The sequence below is a fragment of the Eubalaena glacialis genome, chromosome 11 (assembly GCF_028564815.1).
Source record: "Eubalaena glacialis isolate mEubGla1 chromosome 11, mEubGla1.1.hap2.+ XY, whole genome shotgun sequence".
Classification (NCBI taxonomy): domain Eukaryota; kingdom Metazoa; phylum Chordata; class Mammalia; order Artiodactyla; family Balaenidae; genus Eubalaena; species Eubalaena glacialis.
In genome coordinates, this window is record NC_083726.1 from 76,784,832 (window position 1) to 76,806,486 (window position 21,655).

Below are 21,655 nucleotides of genomic sequence, written 5' to 3' on the forward strand. Positions count from 1 at the left end.
CGAAGGAAGGTGGACTTTTCCCCATCACCAGAGACAGGGGTGCCTCCGTGTGCTGGAAAGCTAAGTCACAGGACTGCTTTAGCTCTCGCATGCCTCTCGTGGCCCCGAAGTCTCGCGGGTGCCCTTCTTTGTGGTGGTACACTGTATCCCAAAAGCCTTGTGAGCACCATGAAGGGAAAAGCACCTCTGGGTACAAGCCTTTGTGTGCAGCTGCAAGAGCCAGGATCGGGTTACTCCTTTGGATGGCTAGCATTCTGCAGCTTTCATACAAGCTCAGGAAGTCGTTGGCAGGGAGGCTTTCTTTCCATGCGGGTCTGGCAGAGTGAGGCTACCTGAGCCACACTGCAGAAAACCAGCGGGCTTCCCTTCATTTGGGGAGTTCACGCCCGACGTCTCAGTAACGGAAGCAGAAACTTGGTGGCAGCTCCCACCCACAAGTAAGCAGAGATACACGCTGAGCATTGCTATGCCCTTGGAACCTCCAGAGACATCTAAGCCGACCGAGGGCATTCAGACGATCATGCAACGCACCACACACTTCACCCTTCCACGATGACCCTTTTGGCCGTGGCGTGAAAAGGAGCAGTGTGGTCCACTAGGCCAACGGTAAGACTGCGAAAGGCTCTATGTCCCCATTTCAAATCTCGAGAGTGGAGGCCTCTGGGCTGCCTGAGAAAACATTCATCGTGCACATCTGGAAGTCACTCCTTGGAATGCCTCCGTGAAAAAAAGTGAGCTTGCTCGTAAGAGGCCCTGAGGCCGCCCTTGCATGCTAGGAGTTCGTCCCACCCCCCCCCTCCCCCCACCGCCCCCACCTAGAGTGGGAAGAGAACGTGACCCCAAGCCTCAACTGAAGCCCCAGAGATTCCCCGTCAGCAAAGTTCGGTGTGAGCCGCCTCAGTAAACACTGAGTCGATCCTGTGCTGCCAGTCCTATATGGTTTCTGCAGGCTGGAGACAGTCGCGCTGGATTTCATTTCCGAGAGCGGACGTGTGTCCCGTGAGTTCCTAGTGTGTCTTTTAAGTAACAAAGAGTGAAAGAGCAAGTAGGGACCCACTCTTTCTATGCAGAGGGAAGGGAGAGGAAGGGTGTTCTTTCTTGGCGTAGCTCTTTTCCTACAGCTTTACCGCAGCCCAGGGGACACAGCTGTAGCCCGTCTTCCGTTCAGCACGGCTCTGCCTTTGTAAAGGCCAAGGAGTTGCACTGACACAGTCCCTGAGACTAAGATGCATCCTGGGTACTCATACCTGTTTAATCTCCACCAGGAAAGGAAGGCAGACGTTTGCCCAGCGTAAGAAAACGTACAGAAATACCGGTAACAATGGGAAGCATTGGGCGTTCCTAAGTCCCCTAGACCTGACTAGGTGATTCCAGGCGTAAGGCTCTGCACCGCCTGCAGTACCCAGGTGTCCAATGGGTCATCATGGAAGGGCCCAGTGTGTTCCCACAGTCTCCAGTGATCAGTCAGAGAGTGCCGGTAAAGGCGCTGTGGGGTCATGTTGGCAATTAGAGAAAATGTCGGGAAAAGCCGCTTTTCCCCTTTCAGAAAGTGACTTGGTTGCTGCTTCCAAGCTGCCTGAAAAGCACGCTGCCCATTCGGCTTCACTCCACAAATGCCTCTGTGAGGGACAGTGAGTTTTCCGGAACGAGACCAGGTGCCTGCCATTCTTGACCGCGAGCTCATCCCACAGCATTCAGTAGGTAAAGGGCCAAGAGTACGTAAACCTCTGGTCTCGAGGTGAGGTGCACTTCTTCCCAACTCCCAAATTGGGGGTGCAGCCGTGTCCTGGAAGCCTTAGTCAATGGACTGCTTTAGGTCTAGTGTGCCTCACATGGCTTAGGACCGTGCGTAGATCACGCCTTGCCTTGGAATAGGCTGTACACCAGAAGCCTGCTGAGCACCATCGAGGGAAAAAGAGCTCAGGGAACAGCCCTCTCTTTGCAGTTTGAAGAGCCAGGAGCGGCTTTCTACTTTGGATGGGTAGCGTTCCTCACCTTTCCTACAACCTCAGGAAGACGGGTCTAGGAGGGCTTCCTTTCAAGTGCGGATAGCTGAGCTGCACGGCCAAAAGCCACCGGGCTTCCAATCCATCCGCGAAGCTCAGGCCCGACATCTCCGTGGTGGAAGCGGAACCTTGGCTACGGGTCCCACACAAAAGTAAGCAGGGATATACCCTGAGCCAGGCTAGGCCGTGGAACATCCAACACACCAGGGCCTAAGGTGGGCGTCTAGAAGATTATGCAATGCGCCCCACTGAGAGCACGCGAGTCCAAAAGGGTCATCGTGGAAGGGTGAAGTGTGTTCTAAGCGTCTCCAGTCGCTGGTCAGAAAAGGGATGTAAAGGTGCACTGGGATCCACTAGGCACGAGGGAAGCCTGGGAAAGGCAGTACTACCCATTCCCAAGGTAGATAGTGGAGGCGCCCAGGCTGCTTGGAAAACACTCACGTTGCACGGCTTTTATTCCCTTCCAGGGGTGCCGCAGTGAAGAAGAGTGAGGTTTCCGGGAAGAAGCCTTGAGGTCTCCGGTGCTTTCTGCGGGCTCCTCCCACGAGCCTCCCTACTTAGAGTGCGAAGAAAAGGTGAGCACAAGCCACAGGGGCAGCCCCAGAGGTGCTCATCAGCAAATGTGGTGTGCAGCCTGCTCAAGAAACACTGAGTCGATCGAGTGCTGCAACTAACTCCTGCATGCTTTTCACAGGCTCAAGTCAGTCGTGTATGAAATCATTTCCGAGAGAGAACGTCTGTCCTGTGACTCCCTTGTGTGGCTTGCAAGGAACAGAGCGGGAGCCAGACCCTCGGTATCCCCTCCTTCTATGCAGGTGGAAGGGCAATGAACTGGTTTCTTGCTGGCACAGCTTGCTTTCCACAGCTTTAAAACCGCCCCAGGGACGCAGTTGCAGCCAGTCGTGCGTTCACGTGGCACCCCTTTGTGACGCCACCTGTGTTGCACTGGAATAATGCCAGGCAACTAGGTACATCCTGGGTGTTCATACCTTTGGTGTCTCAACCGTGAAGGGAAGGGAGTCTTTCGGCCCAGCTGGAAGAAAGAACCCAGCTACCGGGAAGAATTGGAGACATTTGGACGCTCCGAAGTCACCTAAGCCTGACTCTGTCATCCAGGGGGAAAGGCGATGGCTCGCATGCAGAACGCGGGCGTCCAATGTGCCTTCATGGAAGGGCCCAGTGTGTCCCCAAAGCCCCCAGTACGTCAGTGAGAGAGTGCTGGTAAAGGCGCCGTGGGCTCAAGTGGGTAAGTCGAACATGTCGGGAAAACGTGCTTTTCCCCTTTAGGAAAGGGACTTGGTTGCTGCACCAGCTGCCTGGAAAACGCGTTGCCCACGTTCCTTCATCCCACAAAAGCCTCTATCAGGAACACTTAGTTCTCCCAAAAGAAACCAGGTGCTTGCCACTCATTCCTGTGGGCTCATCCCACTGCCATCTGCAGCTACAATACCATCAAAAGTGACCTCTTGTTTCGAAGGAAGGTGGACTTTTCCCCATCACCAGAGACAGGGGTGCCTCCGTGTGCTGGAAAGCTAAGTCACAGGACTGCTTTAGCTCTCGCATGCCTCTCGTGGCCCCGAAGTCTCGCGGGTGCCCTTCTTTGTGGTGGTACACTGTATCCCAAAAGCCTTGTGAGCACCATGAAGGGAAAAGCACCTCTGGGTACAAGCCTTTGTGTGCAGCTGCAAGAGCCAGGATCGGGTTACTCCTTTGGATGGCTAGCATTCTGCAGCTTTCATACAAGCTCAGGAAGTCGTTGGCAGGGAGGCTTTCTTTCCATGCGGGTCTGGCAGAGTGAGGCTACCTGAGCCACACTGCAGAAAACCAGCGGGCTTCCCTTCATTTGGGGAGTTCACGCCCGACGTCTCAGTAACGGAAGCAGAAACTTGGTTGCAGCTCCCACCCACAAGTAAGCAGAGATACACGCTGAGCATTGCTATGCCCTTGGAACCTCCAGAGACATCTAAGCCGACCGAGGGCATTCAGACGATCATGCAACGCACCACACACTTCACCCTTCCACGATGACCCTTTTGGCCGTGGCGTGAAAAGGAGCAGTGTGGTCCACTAGGCCAACGGTAAGACTGCGAAAGGCTCTATGTCCCCATTTCCAATCTCGAGAGTGGAGGCCTCTGGGCTGCCTGAAAAAACATTCATCGTGCACATCTGGAAGTCACTCCTTGGAATGCCTCCGTGAAAAAAAGTGAGCTTGCTCGTCAGAGGCCCTGAGGCCGCCCTTGCATGCTAGGAGTTCGTCCCACCCCCCCCCCTCCCCCCACCGCCCCCACCTAGAGTGGGAAGAGAACGTGACCCCAAGCCTCAACTGAAGCCCCAGAGATTCCCCGTCAGCAAAGTTCGGTGTGAGCCGCCTCAGTAAACACTGAGTCGATCCTGTGCTGCCAGTCCTATATGGTTTCTGCAGGCTGGAGACAGTCGCGCTGGATTTCATTTCCGAGAGCGGATGTGTGTCCCGTGAGTTCCTAGTGTGTCTTTTAAGTAACAAAGAGTGAAAGAGCAAGTAGGGACCCACTCTTTCTATGCAGAGGGAAGGGAGAGGAAGGGTGTTCTTTCTTGGCGTAGCTCTTTTCCTACAGCTTTACCGCAGCCCAGGGGACACAGCTGTAGCCCGTCTTCCGTTCAGCACGGCTCTGCCTTTGTAAAGGCCAAGGAGTTGCACTGACACAGTCCCTGAGACTAAGATGCATCCTGGGTACTCATACCTGTTTAATCTCCACCAGGAAAGGAAGGCAGACGTTTGCCCAGCGTAAGAAAACGTACAGAAATACCGGTAACAATGGGAAGCACTGGGCGTTCCTAAGTCCCCTAGACCTGACTAGGTGATTCCAGGCGTAAGGCTCTGCACCGCCTGCAGTACCCAGGTGTCCAATGGGTCATCATGGAAGGGCCCAGTGTGTTCCCACAGTCTCCAGTGATCAGTCAGAGAGTGCCGGTAAAGGCGCTGTGGGGTCATGTTGGCAATTAGAGAAAATGTCGGGAAAAGCCGCTTTTCCCCTTTCAGAAAGTGACTTGGTTGCTGCTTCCAAGCTGCCTGAAAAGCACGCTGCCCATTCGGCTTCACTCCACAAATGCCTCTGTGAGGGACAGTGAGTTTTCCGGAACGAGACCAGGTGCCTGCCATTCTTGACCGCGAGCTCATCCCACAGCATTCAGTAGGTAAAGGGCCAAGAGTACGTAAACCTCTGGTCTCGAGGTGAGGTGCACTTCTTCCCAACTCCCAAATTGGGGGTGCAGCAGTGTCCTGGAAGCCTTAGTCAATGGACTGCTTTAGGTCTAGTGTGCCTCACATGGCTTAGGACCGTGCGTAGATCACGCCTTGCCTTGGAAGACGCTGTACACCAGAAGCCTGCTGAGCACCATCGAGGGAAAAAGAGCTCAGGGAACAGCCCTCTCTTTGCAGTTTGAAGAGCCAGGAGCGGCTTTCTACTTTGGATGGGTAGCGTTCCTCACCTTTCCTACAACCTCAGGAAGACGGGTCTAGGAGGGCTTCCTTTCAAGTGCGGATAGCTGAGCTGCACGGCCAAAAGCCACCGGGCTTCCAATCCATCCGCGAAGCTCAGGCCCGACATCTCCGTGGTGGAAGCGGAACCTTGGCTACGGGTCCCACACAAAAGTAAGCAGGGATATACCCTGAGCCAGGCTAGGCCGTGGAACATCCAACACACCAGGGCCTAAGGTGGGCGTCTAGAAGATTATGCAATGCGCCCCACTGAGAGCACGCGAGTCCAAAAGGGTCATCGTGGAAGGGTGAAGTGTGTTCTAAGCGTCTCCAGTCGCTGGTCAGAAAAGGGATGTAAAGGTGCACTGGGATCCACTAGGCACGAGGGAAGCCTGGGAAAGGCAGTACTACCCATTCCCAAGGTAGATAGTGGAGGCGCCCAGGCTGCTTGGAAAACACTCATGTTGCACGGCTTTTATTCCCTTCCAGGGGTGCCGCAGTGAAGAAGAGTGAGGTTTCCGGGAAGAAGCCTTGAGGTCTCCGGTGCTTTCTGCGGGCTCCTCCCACGAGCCTCCCTACTTAGAGTGCGAAGAAAAGGTGAGCACAAGCCACAGGGGCAGCCCCAGAGGTGCTCATCAGCAAATGTGGTGTGCAGCCTGCTCAAGAAACACTGAGTCGATCGAGTGCTGCAACTAACTCCTGCATGCTTTTCACAGGCTCAAGTCAGTCGTGTATGAAATCATTTCCGAGAGAGAACGTCTGTCCTGTGACTCCCTTGTGTGGCTTGCAAGGAACAGAACGGGAGCCAGACCCTCGGTATCCCCTCCTTCTATGCAGGTGGAAGGGCAATGAACTGGTTTCTTGCTGGCACAGCTTGCTTTCCACAGCTTTAAAACCGCCCCAGGGACGCAGTTGCAGCCAGTCGTGCGTTCACGTGGCACCCCTTTGTGACGCCACCTGTGTTGCACTGGAATAATGCCAGGCAACTAGGTACATCCTGGGTGTTCATACCTTTGGTGTCTCAACCGTGAAGGGAAGGGAGTCTTTCGGCCCAGCTGGAAGAAAGAACCCAGCTACCGGGAAGAATTGGAGACATTTGGACGCTCCGAAGTCACCTAAGCCTGACTCTGTCATCCAGTGGGAAAGGCGATGGCTCGCATGCAGAACGCGGGCGTCCAATGTGCCTTCATGGAAGGGCCCAGTGTGTCCCCAAAGCCCCCAGTACGTCAGTGAGAGAGTGCTGGTAAAGGCGCCGTGGGCTCAAGTGGGTAAGTCGAACATGTCGGGAAAACGTGCTTTTCCCCTTTAGGAAAGGGACTTGGTTGCTGCACCAGCTGCCTGGAAAACGCGTTGCCCACGTTCCTTCATCCCACAAAAGCCTCTATCAGGAACACTTAGTTCTCCCAAAAGAAACCAGGTGCTTGCCACTCATTCCTGTGGGCTCATCCCACTGCCATCTGCAGCTACAATACCATCAAAAGTGACCTCTTGTTTCGAAGGAAGGTGGACTTTTCCCCATCACCAGAGACAGGGGTGCCTCCGTGTGCTGGAAAGCTAAGTCACAGGACTGCTTTAGCTTTCGCATGCCTCTCGTGGCCCCGAAGTCTCGCGGGTGCCCTTCTTTGTGGTGGTACACTGTATCCCAAAAGCCTTGTGAGCACCATGAAGGGAAAAGCACCTCTGGGTACAAGCCTTTGTGTGCAGCTGCAAGAGCCAGGATCGGGTTACTCCTTTGGATGGCTAGCATTCTGCAGCTTTCATACAAGCTCAGGAAGTCGTTGGCAGGGAGGCTTTCTTTCCATGCGGGTCTGGCAGAGTGAGGCTACCTGAGCCACACTGCAGAAAACCAGCGGGCTTCCCTTCATTTGGGGAGTTCACGCCCGACGTCTCAGTAACGGAAGCAGAAACTTGGTTGCAGCTCCCACCCACAAGTAAGCAGAGATACACGCTGAGCATTGCTATGCCCTTGGAACCTCCAGAGACATCTAAGCCGACCGAGGGCATTCAGACGATCATGCAACGCACCACACGCAGAACACGCCACGGCCAAAAGGGTCATCGTGGAAGGGTGAAGTGTGTTCAAAGCGGCTGCTGAAGCTGCTCACTAAAGAGAGGAAAAGGAGCAGTGTGGTCCACTAGGCCAACGGTAAGACTGCGAAAGGCTCTATGTCCCCATTTCCAATCTCGAGAGTGGAGGCCTCTGGGCTGCCTGAAAAAACATTCATCGTGCACATCTGGAAGTCACTCCTTGGAATGCCTCCGTGAAAAAAAGTGAGCTTGCTCGTCAGAGGCCCTGAGGCCGCCCTTGCATGCTAGGAGTTCGTCCCACCCCCCCCCCCACCGCCCCCACCTAGAGTGGGAAGAGAACGTGACCCCAAGCCTCAACTGAAGCCCCAGAGATTCCCCGTCAGCAAAGTTCGGTGTGAGCCGCCTCAGTAAACACTGAGTCGATCCTGTGCTGCCAGTCCTATATGGTTTCTGCAGGCTGGAGACAGTCGCGCTGGATTTCATTTCCGAGAGCGGACGTGTGTCCCGTGAGTTCCTAGTGTGTCTTTTAAGTAACAAAGAGTGAAAGAGCAAGTAGGGACCCACTCTTTCTATGCAGAGGGAAGGGAGAGGAAGGGTGTTCTTTCTTGGCGTAGCTCTTTTCCTACAGCTTTACCGCAGCCCAGGGGACACAGCTGTAGCCCGTCTTCCGTTCAGCACGGCTCTGCCTTTGTAAAGGCCACGGAGTTGCACTGACACAGTCCCTGAGACTAAGATGCATCCTGGGTACTCATACCTGTTTAATCTCCACCAGGAAAGGAAGGCAGACGTTTGCCCAGCGTAAGAAAACGTACAGAAATACCGGTAACAATGGGAAGCACTGGGCGTTCCTAAGTCCCCTAGACCTGACTAGGTGATTCCAGGCGTAAGGCTCTGCACCGCCTGCAGTACCCAGGTGTCCAATGGGTCATCATGGAAGGGCCCAGTGTGTTCCCACAGTCTCCAGTGATCAGTCAGAGAGTGCCGGTAAAGGCGCTGTGGGGTCATGTTGGCAATTAGAGAAAATGTCGGGAAAAGCCGCTTTTCCCCTTTCAGAAAGTGACTTGGTTGCTGCTTCCAAGCTGCCTGAAAAGCACGCTGCCCATTCGGCTTCACTCCACAAATGCCTCTGTGAGGGACAGTGAGTTTTCCGGAACGAGACCAGGTGCCTGCCATTCTTGACCGCGAGCTCATCCCACAGCATTCAGTAGGTAAAGGGCCAAGAGTACGTAAACCTCTGGTCTCGAGGTGAGGTGCACTTCTTCCCAACTCCCAAATTGGGGGTGCAGCAGTGTCCTGGAAGCCTTAGTCAATGGACTGCTTTAGGTCTAGTGTGCCTCACATGGCTTAGGACCGTGCGTAGATCACGCCTTGCCTTGGAAGACGCTGTACACCAGAAGCCTGCTGAGCACCATCGAGGGAAAAAGAGCTCAGGGAACAGCCCTCTCTTTGCAGTTTGAAGAGCCAGGAGCGGCTTTCTACTTTGGATGGGTAGCGTTCCTCACCTTTCCTACAACCTCAGGAAGACGGGTCTAGGAGGGCTTCCTTTCAAGTGCGGATAGCTGAGCTGCACGGCCAAAAGCCACCGGGCTTCCAATCCATCCGCGAAGCTCAGGCCCGACATCTCCGTGGTGGAAGCGGAACCTTGGCTACGGGTCCCACACAAAAGTAAGCAGGGATATACCCTGAGCCAGGCTAGGCCGTGGAACATCCAACACACCAGGGCCTAAGGTGGGCGTCTAGAAGATTATGCAATGCGCCCCACTGAGAGCACGCGAGTCCAAAAGGGTCATCGTGGAAGGGTGAAGTGTGTTCTAAGCGTCTCCAGTCGCTGGTCAGAAAAGGGATGTAAAGGTGCACTGTGATCCACTAGGCACGAGGGTAGCCTGGGAAAGGCAGTACTACCCATTCCCAGGGTAGATAGTGGAGGCGCCCAGGCTGCTTGGAAAACACTCATGTTGCACGGCTTTTATTCCCTTCCAGGGGTGCCTCAGTGAAGAAGAGTGAGGTTTCCGGGAAGAAGCCTTGAGGACTCCGGTGCTTTCTGCGGGCTCCTCCCACGAGCCTCCCTACTTAGAGTGCGAAGAAAAGGTGAGCACAAGCCACAGGGGCAGCCCCAGAGGTGCTCATCAGCAAATGTGGTGTGCAGCCTGCTCAAGAAACACTGAGTCGATCGAGTGCTGCAACTAACTCCTGCATGCTTTTCACAGGCTCAAGTCAGTCGTGTATGAAATCATTTCCGAGAGAGAACGTCTGTCCTGTGACTCCCTTGTGTGGCTTGCAAGGAACAGAGCGGGAGCCAGACCCTCGGTATCCCCTCCTTCTATGCAGGTGGAAGGGCAATGAACTGGTTTCTTGCTGGCACAGCTTGCTTTCCACAGCTTTAAAACCGCCCCAGGGACGCAGTTGCAGCCAGTCGTGCGTTCACGTGGCACCCCTTTGTGACGCCACCTGTGTTGCACTGGAATAATGCCAGGCAACTAGGTACATCCTGGGTGTTCATACCTTTGGTGTCTCAACCGTGAAGGGAAGGGAGTCTTTCGGCCCAGCTGGAAGAAAGAACCCAGCTACCGGGAAGAATTGGAGACATTTGGACGCTCCGAAGTCACCTAAGCCTGACTCTGTCATCCAGTGGGAAAGGCGATGGCTCGCATGCAGAACGCGGGCGTCCAATGTGCCTTCATGGAAGGGCCCAGTGTGTCCCCAAAGCCCCCAGTACGTCAGTGAGAGAGTGCTGGTAAAGGCGCCGTGGGCTCAAGTGGGTAAGTCGAACATGTCGGGAAAACGTGCTTTTCCCCTTTAGGAAAGGGACTTGGTTGCTGCACCAGCTGCCTGGAAAACGCGTTGCCCACGTTCCTTCATCCCACAAAAGCCTCTATCAGGAACACTTAGTTCTCCCAAAAGAAACCAGGTGCTTGCCACTCATTCCTGTGGGCTCATCCCACTGCCATCTGCAGCTACAATACCATCAAAAGTGACCTCTTGTTTCGAAGGAAGGTGGACTTTTCCCCATCACCAGAGACAGGGGTGCCTCCGTGTGCTGGAAAGCTAAGTCACAGGACTGCTTTAGCTCTCGCATGCCTCTCGTGGCCCCGAAGTCTCGCGGGTGCCCTTCTTTGTGGTGGTACACTGTATCCCAAAAGCCTTGTGAGCACCATGAAGGGAAAAGCACCTCTGGGTACAAGCCTTTGTGTGCAGCTGCAAGAGCCAGGATCGGGTTACTCCTTTGGATGGCTAGCATTCTGCAGCTTTCATACAAGCTCAGGAAGTCGTTGGCAGGGAGGCTTTCTTTCCATGCGGGTCTGGCAGAGTGAGGCTACCTGAGCCACACTGCAGAAAACCAGCGGGCTTCCCTTCATTTGGGGAGTTCACGCCCGACGTCTCAGTAACGGAAGCAGAAACTTGGTGGCAGCTCCCACCCACAAGTAAGCAGAGATACACGCTGAGCATTGCTATGCCCTTGGAACCTCCAGAGACATCTAAGCCGACCGAGGGCATTCAGACGATCATGCAACGCACCACACACTTCACCCTTCCACGATGACCCTTTTGGCCGTGGCGTGAAAAGGAGCAGTGTGGTCCACTAGGCCAACGGTAAGACTGCGAAAGGCTCTATGTCCCCATTTCAAATCTCGAGAGTGGAGGCCTCTGGGCTGCCTGAGAAAACATTCATCGTGCACATCTGGAAGTCACTCCTTGGAATGCCTCCGTGAAAAAAAGTGAGCTTGCTCGTAAGAGGCCCTGAGGCCGCCCTTGCATGCTAGGAGTTCGTCCCACCCCCCCCCTCCCCCCACCGCCCCCACCTAGAGTGGGAAGAGAACGTGACCCCAAGCCTCAACTGAAGCCCCAGAGATTCCCCGTCAGCAAAGTTCGGTGTGAGCCGCCTCAGTAAACACTGAGTCGATCCTGTGCTGCCAGTCCTATATGGTTTCTGCAGGCTGGAGACAGTCGCGCTGGATTTCATTTCCGAGAGCGGACGTGTGTCCCGTGAGTTCCTAGTGTGTCTTTTAAGTAACAAAGAGTGAAAGAGCAAGTAGGGACCCACTCTTTCTATGCAGAGGGAAGGGAGAGGAAGGGTGTTCTTTCTTGGAGTAGCTCTTTTCCTACAGCTTTACCGCAGCCCAGGGGACACAGCTGTAGCCCGTCTTCCGTTCAGCACGGCTCTGCCTTTGTAAAGGCCAAGGAGTTGCACTGACACAGTCCCTGAGACTAAGATGCATCCTGGGTACTCATACCTGTTTAATCTCCACCAGGAAAGGAAGGCAGACGTTTGCCCAGCGTAAGAAAACGTACAGAAATACCGGTAACAATGGGAAGCATTGGGCGTTCCTAAGTCCCCTAGACCTGACTAGGTGATTCCAGGCGTAAGGCTCTGCACCGCCTGCAGTACCCAGGTGTCCAATGGGTCATCATGGAAGGGCCCAGTGTGTTCCCACAGTCTCCAGTGATCAGTCAGAGAGTGCCGGTAAAGGCGCTGTGGGGTCATGTTGGCAATTAGAGAAAATGTCGGGAAAAGCCGCTTTTCCCCTTTCAGAAAGTGACTTGGTTGCTGCTTCCAAGCTGCCTGAAAAGCACGCTGCCCATTCGGCTTCACTCCACAAATGCCTCTGTGAGGGACAGTGAGTTTTCCGGAACGAGACCAGGTGCCTGCCATTCTTGACCGCGAGCTCATCCCACAGCATTCAGTAGGTAAAGGGCCAAGAGTACGTAAACCTCTGGTCTCGAGGTGAGGTGCACTTCTTCCCAACTCCCAAATTGGGGGTGCAGCCGTGTCCTGGAAGCCTTAGTCAATGGACTGCTTTAGGTCTAGTGTGCCTCACATGGCTTAGGACCGTGCGTAGATCACGCCTTGCCTTGGAATAGGCTGTACACCAGAAGCCTGCTGAGCACCATCGAGGGAAAAAGAGCTCAGGGAACAGCCCTCTCTTTGCAGTTTGAAGAGCCAGGAGCGGCTTTCTACTTTGGATGGGTAGCGTTCCTCACCTTTCCTACAACCTCAGGAAGACGGGTCTAGGAGGGCTTCCTTTCAAGTGCGGATAGCTGAGCTGCACGGCCAAAAGCCACCGGGCTTCCAATCCATCCGCGAAGCTCAGGCCCGACATCTCCGTGGTGGAAGCGGAACCTTGGCTACGGGTCCCACACAAAAGTAAGCAGGGATATACCCTGAGCCAGGCTAGGCCGTGGAACATCCAACACACCAGGGCCTAAGGTGGGCGTCTAGAAGATTATGCAATGCGCCCCACTGAGAGCACGCGAGTCCAAAAGGGTCATCGTGGAAGGGTGAAGTGTGTTCTAAGCGTCTCCAGTCGCTGGTCAGAAAAGGGATGTAAAGGTGCACTGGGATCCACTAGGCACGAGGGAAGCCTGGGAAAGGCAGTACTACCCATTCCCAAGGTAGATAGTGGAGGCGCCCAGGCTGCTTGGAAAACACTCACGTTGCACGGCTTTTATTCCCTTCCAGGGGTGCCGCAGTGAAGAAGAGTGAGGTTTCCGGGAAGAAGCCTTGAGGTCTCCGGTGCTTTCTGCGGGCTCCTCCCACGAGCCTCCCTACTTAGAGTGCGAAGAAAAGGTGAGCACAAGCCACAGGGGCAGCCCCAGAGGTGCTCATCAGCAAATGTGGTGTGCAGCCTGCTCAAGAAACACTGAGTCGATCGAGTGCTGCAACTAACTCCTGCATGCTTTTCACAGGCTCAAGTCAGTCGTGTATGAAATCATTTCCGAGAGAGAACGTCTGTCCTGTGACTCCCTTGTGTGGCTTGCAAGGAACAGAGCGGGAGCCAGACCCTCGGTATCCCCTCCTTCTATGCAGGTGGAAGGGCAATGAACTGGTTTCTTGCTGGCACAGCTTGCTTTCCACAGCTTTAAAACCGCCCCAGGGACGCAGTTGCAGCCAGTCGTGCGTTCACGTGGCACCCCTTTGTGACGCCACCTGTGTTGCACTGGAATAATGCCAGGCAACTAGGTACATCCTGGGTGTTCATACCTTTGGTGTCTCAACCGTGAAGGGAAGGGAGTCTTTCGGCCCAGCTGGAAGAAAGAACCCAGCTACCGGGAAGAATTGGAGACATTTGGACGCTCCGAAGTCACCTAAGCCTGACTCTGTCATCCAGGGGGAAAGGCGATGGCTCGCATGCAGAACGCGGGCGTCCAATGTGCCTTCATGGAAGGGCCCAGTGTGTCCCCAAAGCCCCCAGTACGTCAGTGAGAGAGTGCTGGTAAAGGCGCCGTGGGCTCAAGTGGGTAAGTCGAACATGTCGGGAAAACGTGCTTTTCCCCTTTAGGAAAGGGACTTGGTTGCTGCACCAGCTGCCTGGAAAACGCGTTGCCCACGTTCCTTCATCCCACAAAAGCCTCTATCAGGAACACTTAGTTCTCCCAAAAGAAACCAGGTGCTTGCCACTCATTCCTGTGGGCTCATCCCACTGCCATCTGCAGCTACAATACCATCAAAAGTGACCTCTTGTTTCGAAGGAAGGTGGACTTTTCCCCATCACCAGAGACAGGGGTGCCTCCGTGTGCTGGAAAGCTAAGTCACAGGACTGCTTTAGCTCTCGCATGCCTCTCGTGGCCCCGAAGTCTCGCGGGTGCCCTTCTTTGTGGTGGTACACTGTATCCCAAAAGCCTTGTGAGCACCATGAAGGGAAAAGCACCTCTGGGTACAAGCCTTTGTGTGCAGCTGCAAGAGCCAGGATCGGGTTACTCCTTTGGATGGCTAGCATTCTGCAGCTTTCATACAAGCTCAGGAAGTCGTTGGCAGGGAGGCTTTCTTTCCATGCGGGTCTGGCAGAGTGAGGCTACCTGAGCCACACTGCAGAAAACCAGCGGGCTTCCCTTCATTTGGGGAGTTCACGCCCGACGTCTCAGTAACGGAAGCAGAAACTTGGTTGCAGCTCCCACCCACAAGTAAGCAGAGATACACGCTGAGCATTGCTATGCCCTTGGAACCTCCAGAGACATCTAAGCCGACCGAGGGCATTCAGACGATCATGCAACGCACCACACGCAGAACACGCCACGGCCAAAAGGGTCATCGTGGAAGGGTGAAGTGTGTTCAAAGCGGCTGCTGAAGCTGCTCACTAAAGAGAGGAAAAGGAGCAGTGTGGTCCACTAGGCCAACGGTAAGACTGCGAAAGGCTCTATGTCCCCATTTCCAATCTCGAGAGTGGAGGCCTCTGGGCTGCCTGAAAAAACATTCATCGTGCACATCTGGAAGTCACTCCTTGGAATGCCTCCGTGAAAAAAAGTGAGCTTGCTCGTCAGAGGCCCTGAGGCCGCCCTTGCATGCTAGGAGTTCGTCCCACCCCCCCCCCCCACCGCCCCCACCTCGAGTGGGAAGAGAACGTGACCCCAAGCCTCAACTGAAGCCCCAGAGATTCCCCGTCAGCAAAGTTCGGTGTGAGCCGCCTCAGTAAACACTGAGTCGATCCTGTGCTGCCAGTCCTATATGGTTTCTGCAGGCTGGAGACAGTCGCGCTGGATTTCATTTCCGAGAGCGGACGTGTGTCCCGTGAGTTCCTAGTGTGTCTTTTAAGTAACAAAGAGTGAAAGAGCAAGTAGGGACCCACTCTTTCTATGCAGAGGGAAGGGAGAGGAAGGGTGTTCTTTCTTGGCGTAGCTCTTTTCCTACAGCTTTACCGCAGCCCAGGGGACACAGCTGTAGCCCGTCTTCCGTTCAGCACGGCTCTGCCTTTGTAAAGGCCAAGGAGTTGCACTGACACAGTCCCTGAGACTAAGATGCATCCTGGGTACTCATACCTGTTTAATCTCCACCAGGAAAGGAAGGCAGACGTTTGCCCAGCGTAAGAAAACGTACAGAAATACCGGTAACAATGGGAAGCACTGGGCGTTCCTAAGTCCCCTAGACCTGACTAGGTGATTCCAGGCGTAAGGCTCTGCACCGCCTGCAGTACCCAGGTGTCCAATGGGTCATCATGGAAGGGCCCAGTGTGTTCCCACAGTCTCCAGTGATCAGTCAGAGAGTGCCGGTAAAGGCGCTGTGGGGTCATGTTGGCAATTAGAGAAAATGTCGGGAAAAGCCGCTTTTCCCCTTTCAGAAAGTGACTTGGTTGCTGCTTCCAAGCTGCCTGAAAAGCACGCTGCCCATTCGGCTTCACTCCACAAATGCCTCTGTGAGGGACAGTGAGTTTTCCGGAACGAGACCAGGTGCCTGCCATTCTTGACCGCGAGCTCATCCCACAGCATTCAGTAGGTAAAGGGCCAAGAGTACGTAAACCTCTGGTCTCGAGGTGAGGTGCACTTCTTCCCAACTCCCAAATTGGGGGTGCAGCAGTGTCCTGGAAGCCTTAGTCAATGGACTGCTTTAGGTCTAGTGTGCCTCACATGGCTTAGGACCGTGCGTAGATCACGCCTTGCCTTGGAAGACGCTGTACACCAGAAGCCTGCTGAGCACCATCGAGGGAAAAAGAGCTCAGGGAACAGCCCTCTCTTTGCAGTTTGAAGAGCCAGGAGCGGCTTTCTACTTTGGATGGGTAGCGTTCCTCACCTTTCCTACAACCTCAGGAAGACGGGTCTAGGAGGGCTTCCTTTCAAGTGCGGATAGCTGAGCTGCACGGCCAAAAGCCACCGGGCTTCCAATCCATCCGCGAAGCTCAGGCCCGACATCTCCGTGGTGGAAGCGGAACCTTGGCTACGGGTCCCACACAAAAGTAAGCAGGGATATACCCTGAGCCAGGCTAGGCCGTGGAACATCCAACACACCAGGGCCTAAGGTGGGCGTCTAGAAGATTATGCAATGCGCCCCACTGAGAGCACGCGAGTCCAAAAGGGTCATCGTGGAAGGGTGAAGTGTGTTCTAAGCGTCTCCAGTCGCTGGTCAGAAAAGGGATGTAAAGGTGCACTGGGATCCACTAGGCACGAGGGAAGCCTGGGAAAGGCAGTACTACCCATTCCCAAGGTAGATAGTGGAGGCGCCCAGGCTGCTTGGAAAACACTCATGTTGCGCGGCTTTTATTCCCTTCCAGGGGTGCCGCAGTGAAGAAGAGTGAGGTTTCCGGGAAGAAGCCTTGAGGTCTCCGGTGCTTTCTGCGGGCTCCTCCCACGAGCCTCCCTACTTAGAGTGCGAAGAAAAGGTGAGCACAAGCCACAGGGGCAGCCCCAGAGGTGCTCATCAGCAAATGTGGTGTGCAGCCTGCTCAAGAAACACTGAGTCGATCGAGTGCTGCAACTAACTCCTGCATGCTTTTCACAGGCTCAAGTCAGTCGTGTATGAAATCATTTCCGAGAGAGAACGTCTGTCCTGTGACTCCCTTGTGTGGCTTGCAAGGAACAGAGCGGGAGCCAGACCCTCGGTATCCCCTCCTTCTATGCAGGTGGAAGGGCAATGAACTGGTTTCTTGCTGGCACAGCTTGCTTTCCACAGCTTTAAAACCGCCCCAGGGACGCAGTTGCAGCCAGTCGTGCGTTCACGTGGCACCCCTTTGTGACGCCACCTGTGTTGCACTGGAATAATGCCAGGCAACTAGGTACATCCTGGGTGTTCATACCTTTGGTGTCTCAACCGTGAAGGGAAGGGAGTCTTTCGGCCCAGCTGGAAGAAAGAACCCAGCTACCGGGAAGAATTGGAGACATTTGGACGCTCCGAAGTCACCTAAGCCTGACTCTGTCATCCAGTGGGAAAGGCGATGGCTCGCATGCAGAACGCGGGCGTCCAATGTGCCTTCATGGAAGGGCCCAGTGTGTCCCCAAAGCCCCCAGTACGTCAGTGAGAGAGTGCTGGTAAAGGCGCCGTGGGCTCAAGTGGGTAAGTCGAACATGTCGGGAAAACGTGCTTTTCCCCTTTAGGAAAGGGACTTGGTTGCTGCACCAGCTGCCTGGAAAACGCGTTGCCCACGTTCCTTCATCCCACAAAAGCCTCTATCAGGAACACTTAGTTCTCCCAAAAGAAACCAGGTGCTTGCCACTCATTCCTGTGGGCTCATCCCACTGCCATCTGCAGCTACAATACCATCAAAAGTGACCTCTTGTTTCGAAGGAAGGTGGACTTTTCCCCATCACCAGAGACAGGGGTGCCTCCGTGTGCTGGAAAGCTAAGTCACAGGACTGCTTTAGCTTTCGCATGCCTCTCGTGGCCCCGAAGTCTCGCGGGTGCCCTTCTTTGTGGTGGTACACTGTATCCCAAAAGCCTTGTGAGCACCATGAAGGGAAAAGCACCTCTGGGTACAAGCCTTTGTGTGCAGCTGCAAGAGCCAGGATCGGGTTACTCCTTTGGATGGCTAGCATTCTGCAGCTTTCATACAAGCTCAGGAAGTCGTTGGCAGGGAGGCTTTCTTTCCATGCGGGTCTGGCAGAGTGAGGCTACCTGAGCCACACTGCAGAAAACCAGCCGGCTTGCCTTCATTTGGGGAGTTCACGCCCGACGTCTCAGTAACGGAAGCAGAAACTTGGTTGCAGCTCCCACCCACAAGTAAGCAGAGATACACGCTGAGCATTGCTATGCCCTTGGAAACTCCAGAGACATCTAAGCCGACCGAGGGCATTCAGACGATCATGCAACGCACCACACGCAGAACACGCCACGGCCAAAAGGGTCATCGTGGAAGGGTGAAGTGTGTTCAAAGCGGCTGCTGAAGCTGCTCACTAAAGAGAGGAAAAGGAGCAGTGTGGTCCACTAGGCCAACGGTAAGACTGCGAAAGGCTCTATGTCCCCATTTCCAATCTCGAGAGTGGAGGCCTCTGGGCTGCCTGAAAAAACATTCATCGTGCACATCTGGAAGTCACTCCTTGGAATGCCTCCGTGAAAAAAAGTGAGCTTGCTCGTCAGAGGCCCTGAGGCCGCCCTTGCATGCTAGGAGTTCGTCCCACCCCCCGCCCCCCACCGCCCCCACCTCGAGTGGGAAGAGAACGTGACCCCAAGCCTCAACTGAAGCCCCAGAGATTCCCCGTCAGCAAAGTTCGGTGTGAGCCGCCTCAGTAAACACTGAGTCGATCCTGTGCTGCCAGTCCTATATGGTTTCTGCAGGCTGGAGACAGTCGCGCTGGATTTCATTTCCGAGAGCGGACGTGTGTCCCGTGAGTTCCTAGTGTGTCTTTTAAGTAACAAAGAGTGAAAGAGCAAGTAGGGACCCACTCTTTCTATGCAGAGGGAAGGGAGAGGAAGGGTGTTCTTTCTTGGCGTAGCTCTTTTCCTACAGCTTTACCGCAGCCCAGGGGACACAGCTGTAGCCCGTCTTCCGTTCAGCACGGCTCTGCCTTTGTAAAGGCCACGGAGTTGCACTGACACAGTCCCTGAGACTAAGATGCATCCTGGGTACTCATACCTGTTTAATCTCCACCAGGAAAGGAAGGCAGACGTTTGCCCAGCGTAAGAAAACGTACAGAAATACCGGTAACAATGGGAAGCACTGGGCGTTCCTAAGTCCCCTAGACCTGACTAGGTGATTCCAGGCGTAAGGCTCTGCACCGCCTGCAGTACCCAGGTGTCCAATGGGTCATCATGGAAGGGCCCAGTGTGTTCCCACAGTCTCCAGTGATCAGTCAGAGAGTGCCGGTAAAGGCGCTGTGGGGTCATGTTGGCAATTAGAGAAAATGTCGGGAAAAGCCGCTTTTCCCCTTTCAGAAAGTGACTTGGTTGCTGCTTCCAAGCTGCCTGAAAAGCACGCTGCCCATTCGGCTTCACTCCACAAATGCCTCTGTGAGGGACAGTGAGTTTTCCGGAACGAGACCAGGTGCCTGCCATTCTTGACCGCGAGCTCATCCCACAGCATTCAGTAGGTAAAGGGCCAAGAGTACGTAAACCTCTGGTCTCGAGGTGAGGTGCACTTCTTCCCAACTCCCAAATTGGGGGTGCAGCAGTGTCCTGGAAGCCTTAGTCAATGGACTGCTTTAGGTCTAGTGTGCCTCACATGGCTTAGGACCGTGCGTAGATCACGCCTTGCCTTGGAAGACGCTGTACACCAGAAGCCTGCTGAGCACCATCGAGGGAAAAAGAGCTCAGGGAACAGCCCTCTCTTTGCAGTTTGAAGAGCCAGGAGCGGCTTTCTACTTTGGATGGGTAGCGTTCCTCACCTTTCCTACAACCTCAGGAAGACGGGTCTAGGAGGGCTTCCTTTCAAGTGCGGATAGCTGAGCTGCACGGCCAAAAGCCACCGGGCTTCCAATCCATCCGCGAAGCTCAGGCCCGACATCTCCGTGGTGGAAGCGGAACCTTGGCTACGGGTCCCACACAAAAGTAAGCAGGGATATACCCTGAGCCAGGCTAGGCCGTGGAACATCCAACACACCAGGGCCTAAGGTGGGCGTCTAGAAGATTATGCAATGCGCCCCACTGAGAGCACGCGAGTCCAAAAGGGTCATCGTGGAAGGGTGAAGTGTGTTCTAAGCGTCTCCAGTCGCTGGTCAGAAAAGGGATGTAAAGGTGCACTGTGATCCACTAGGCACGAGGGTAGCCTGGGAAAGGCAGTACTACCCATTCCCAGGGTAGATAGTGGAGGCGCCCAGGCTGCTTGGAAAACACTCATGTTGCACGGCTTTTATTCCCTTCCAGGGGTGCCTCAGTGAAGAAGAGTGAGGTTTCCGGGAAGAAGCCTTGAGGACTCCGGTGCTTTCTGCGGGCTCCTCCCACGAGCCTCCCTACTTAGAGTGCGAAGAAAAGGTGAGCACAAGCCACAGGGGCAGCCCCAGAGGTGCTCATCAGCAAATGTGGTGTGCAGCCTGCTCAAGAAACACTGAGTCGATCGAGTGCTGCAACTAACTCCTGCATGCTTTTCACAGGCTCAAGTCAGTCGTGTATGAAATCATTTCCGAGAGAGAACGTCTGTCCTGTGACTCCCTTGTGTGGCTTGCAAGGAACAGAGCGGGAGCCAGACCCTCGGTATCCCCTCCTTCTATGCAGGTGGAAGGGCAATGAACTGGTTTCTTGCTGGCACAGCTTGCTTTCCACAGCTTTAAAACCGCCCCAGGGACGCAGTTGCAGCCAGTCGTGCGTTCACGTGGCACCCCTTTGTGACGCCACCTGTGTTGCACTGGAATAATGCCAGGCAACTAGGTACATCCTGGGTGTTCATACCTTTGGTGTCTCAACCGTGAAGGGAAGGGAGTCTTTCGGCCCAGCTGGAAGAAAGAACCCAGCTACCGGGAAGAATTGGAGACATTTGGACGCTCCGAAGTCACCTAAGCCTGACTCTGTCATCCAGTGGGAAAGGCGATGGCTCGCATGCAGAACGCGGGCGTCCAATGTGCCTTCATGGAAGGGCCCAGTGTGTCCCCAAAGCCCCCAGTACGTCAGTGAGAGAGTGCTGGTAAAGGCGCCGTGGGCTCAAGTGGGTAAGTCGAACATGTCGGGAAAACGTGCTTTTCCCCTTTAGGAAAGGGACTTGGTTGCTGCACCAGCTGCCTGGAAAACGCGTTGCCCACGTTCCTTCATCCCACAAAAGCCTCTATCAGGAACACTTAGTTCTCCCAAAAGAAACCAGGTGCTTGCCACTCATTCCTGTGGGCTCATCCCACTGCCATCTGCAGCTACAATACCATCAAAAGTGACCTCTTGTTTCGAAGGAAGGTGGACTTTTCCCCATCACCAGAGACAGGGGTGCCTCCGTGTGCTGGAAAGCTAAGTCACAGGACTGCTTTAGCTCTCGCATGCCTCTCGTGGCCCCGAAGTCTCGCGGGTGCCCTTCTTTGTGGTGGTACACTGTATCCCAAAAGCCTTGTGAGCACCATGAAGGGAAAAGCACCTCTGGGTACAAGCCTTTGTGTGCAGCTGCAAGAGCCAGGATCGGGTTACTCCTTTGGATGGCTAGCATTCTGCAGCTTTCATACAAGCTCAGGAAGTCGTTGGCAGGGAGGCTTTCTTTCCATGCGGGTCTGGCAGAGTGAGGCTACCTGAGCCACACTGCAGAAAACCAGCGGGCTTCCCTTCATTTGGGGAGTTCACGCCCGACGTCTCAGTAACGGAAGCAGAAACTTGGTGGCAGCTCCCACCCACAAGTAAGCAGAGATACACGCTGAGCATTGCTATGCCCTTGGAACCTCCAGAGACATCTAAGCCGACCGAGGGCATTCAGACGATCATGCAACGCACCACACACTTCACCCTTCCACGATGACCCTTTTGGCCGTGGCGTGAAAAGGAGCAGTGTGGTCCACTAGGCCAACGGTAAGACTGCGAAAGGCTCTATGTCCCCATTTCAAATCTCGAGAGTGGAGGCCT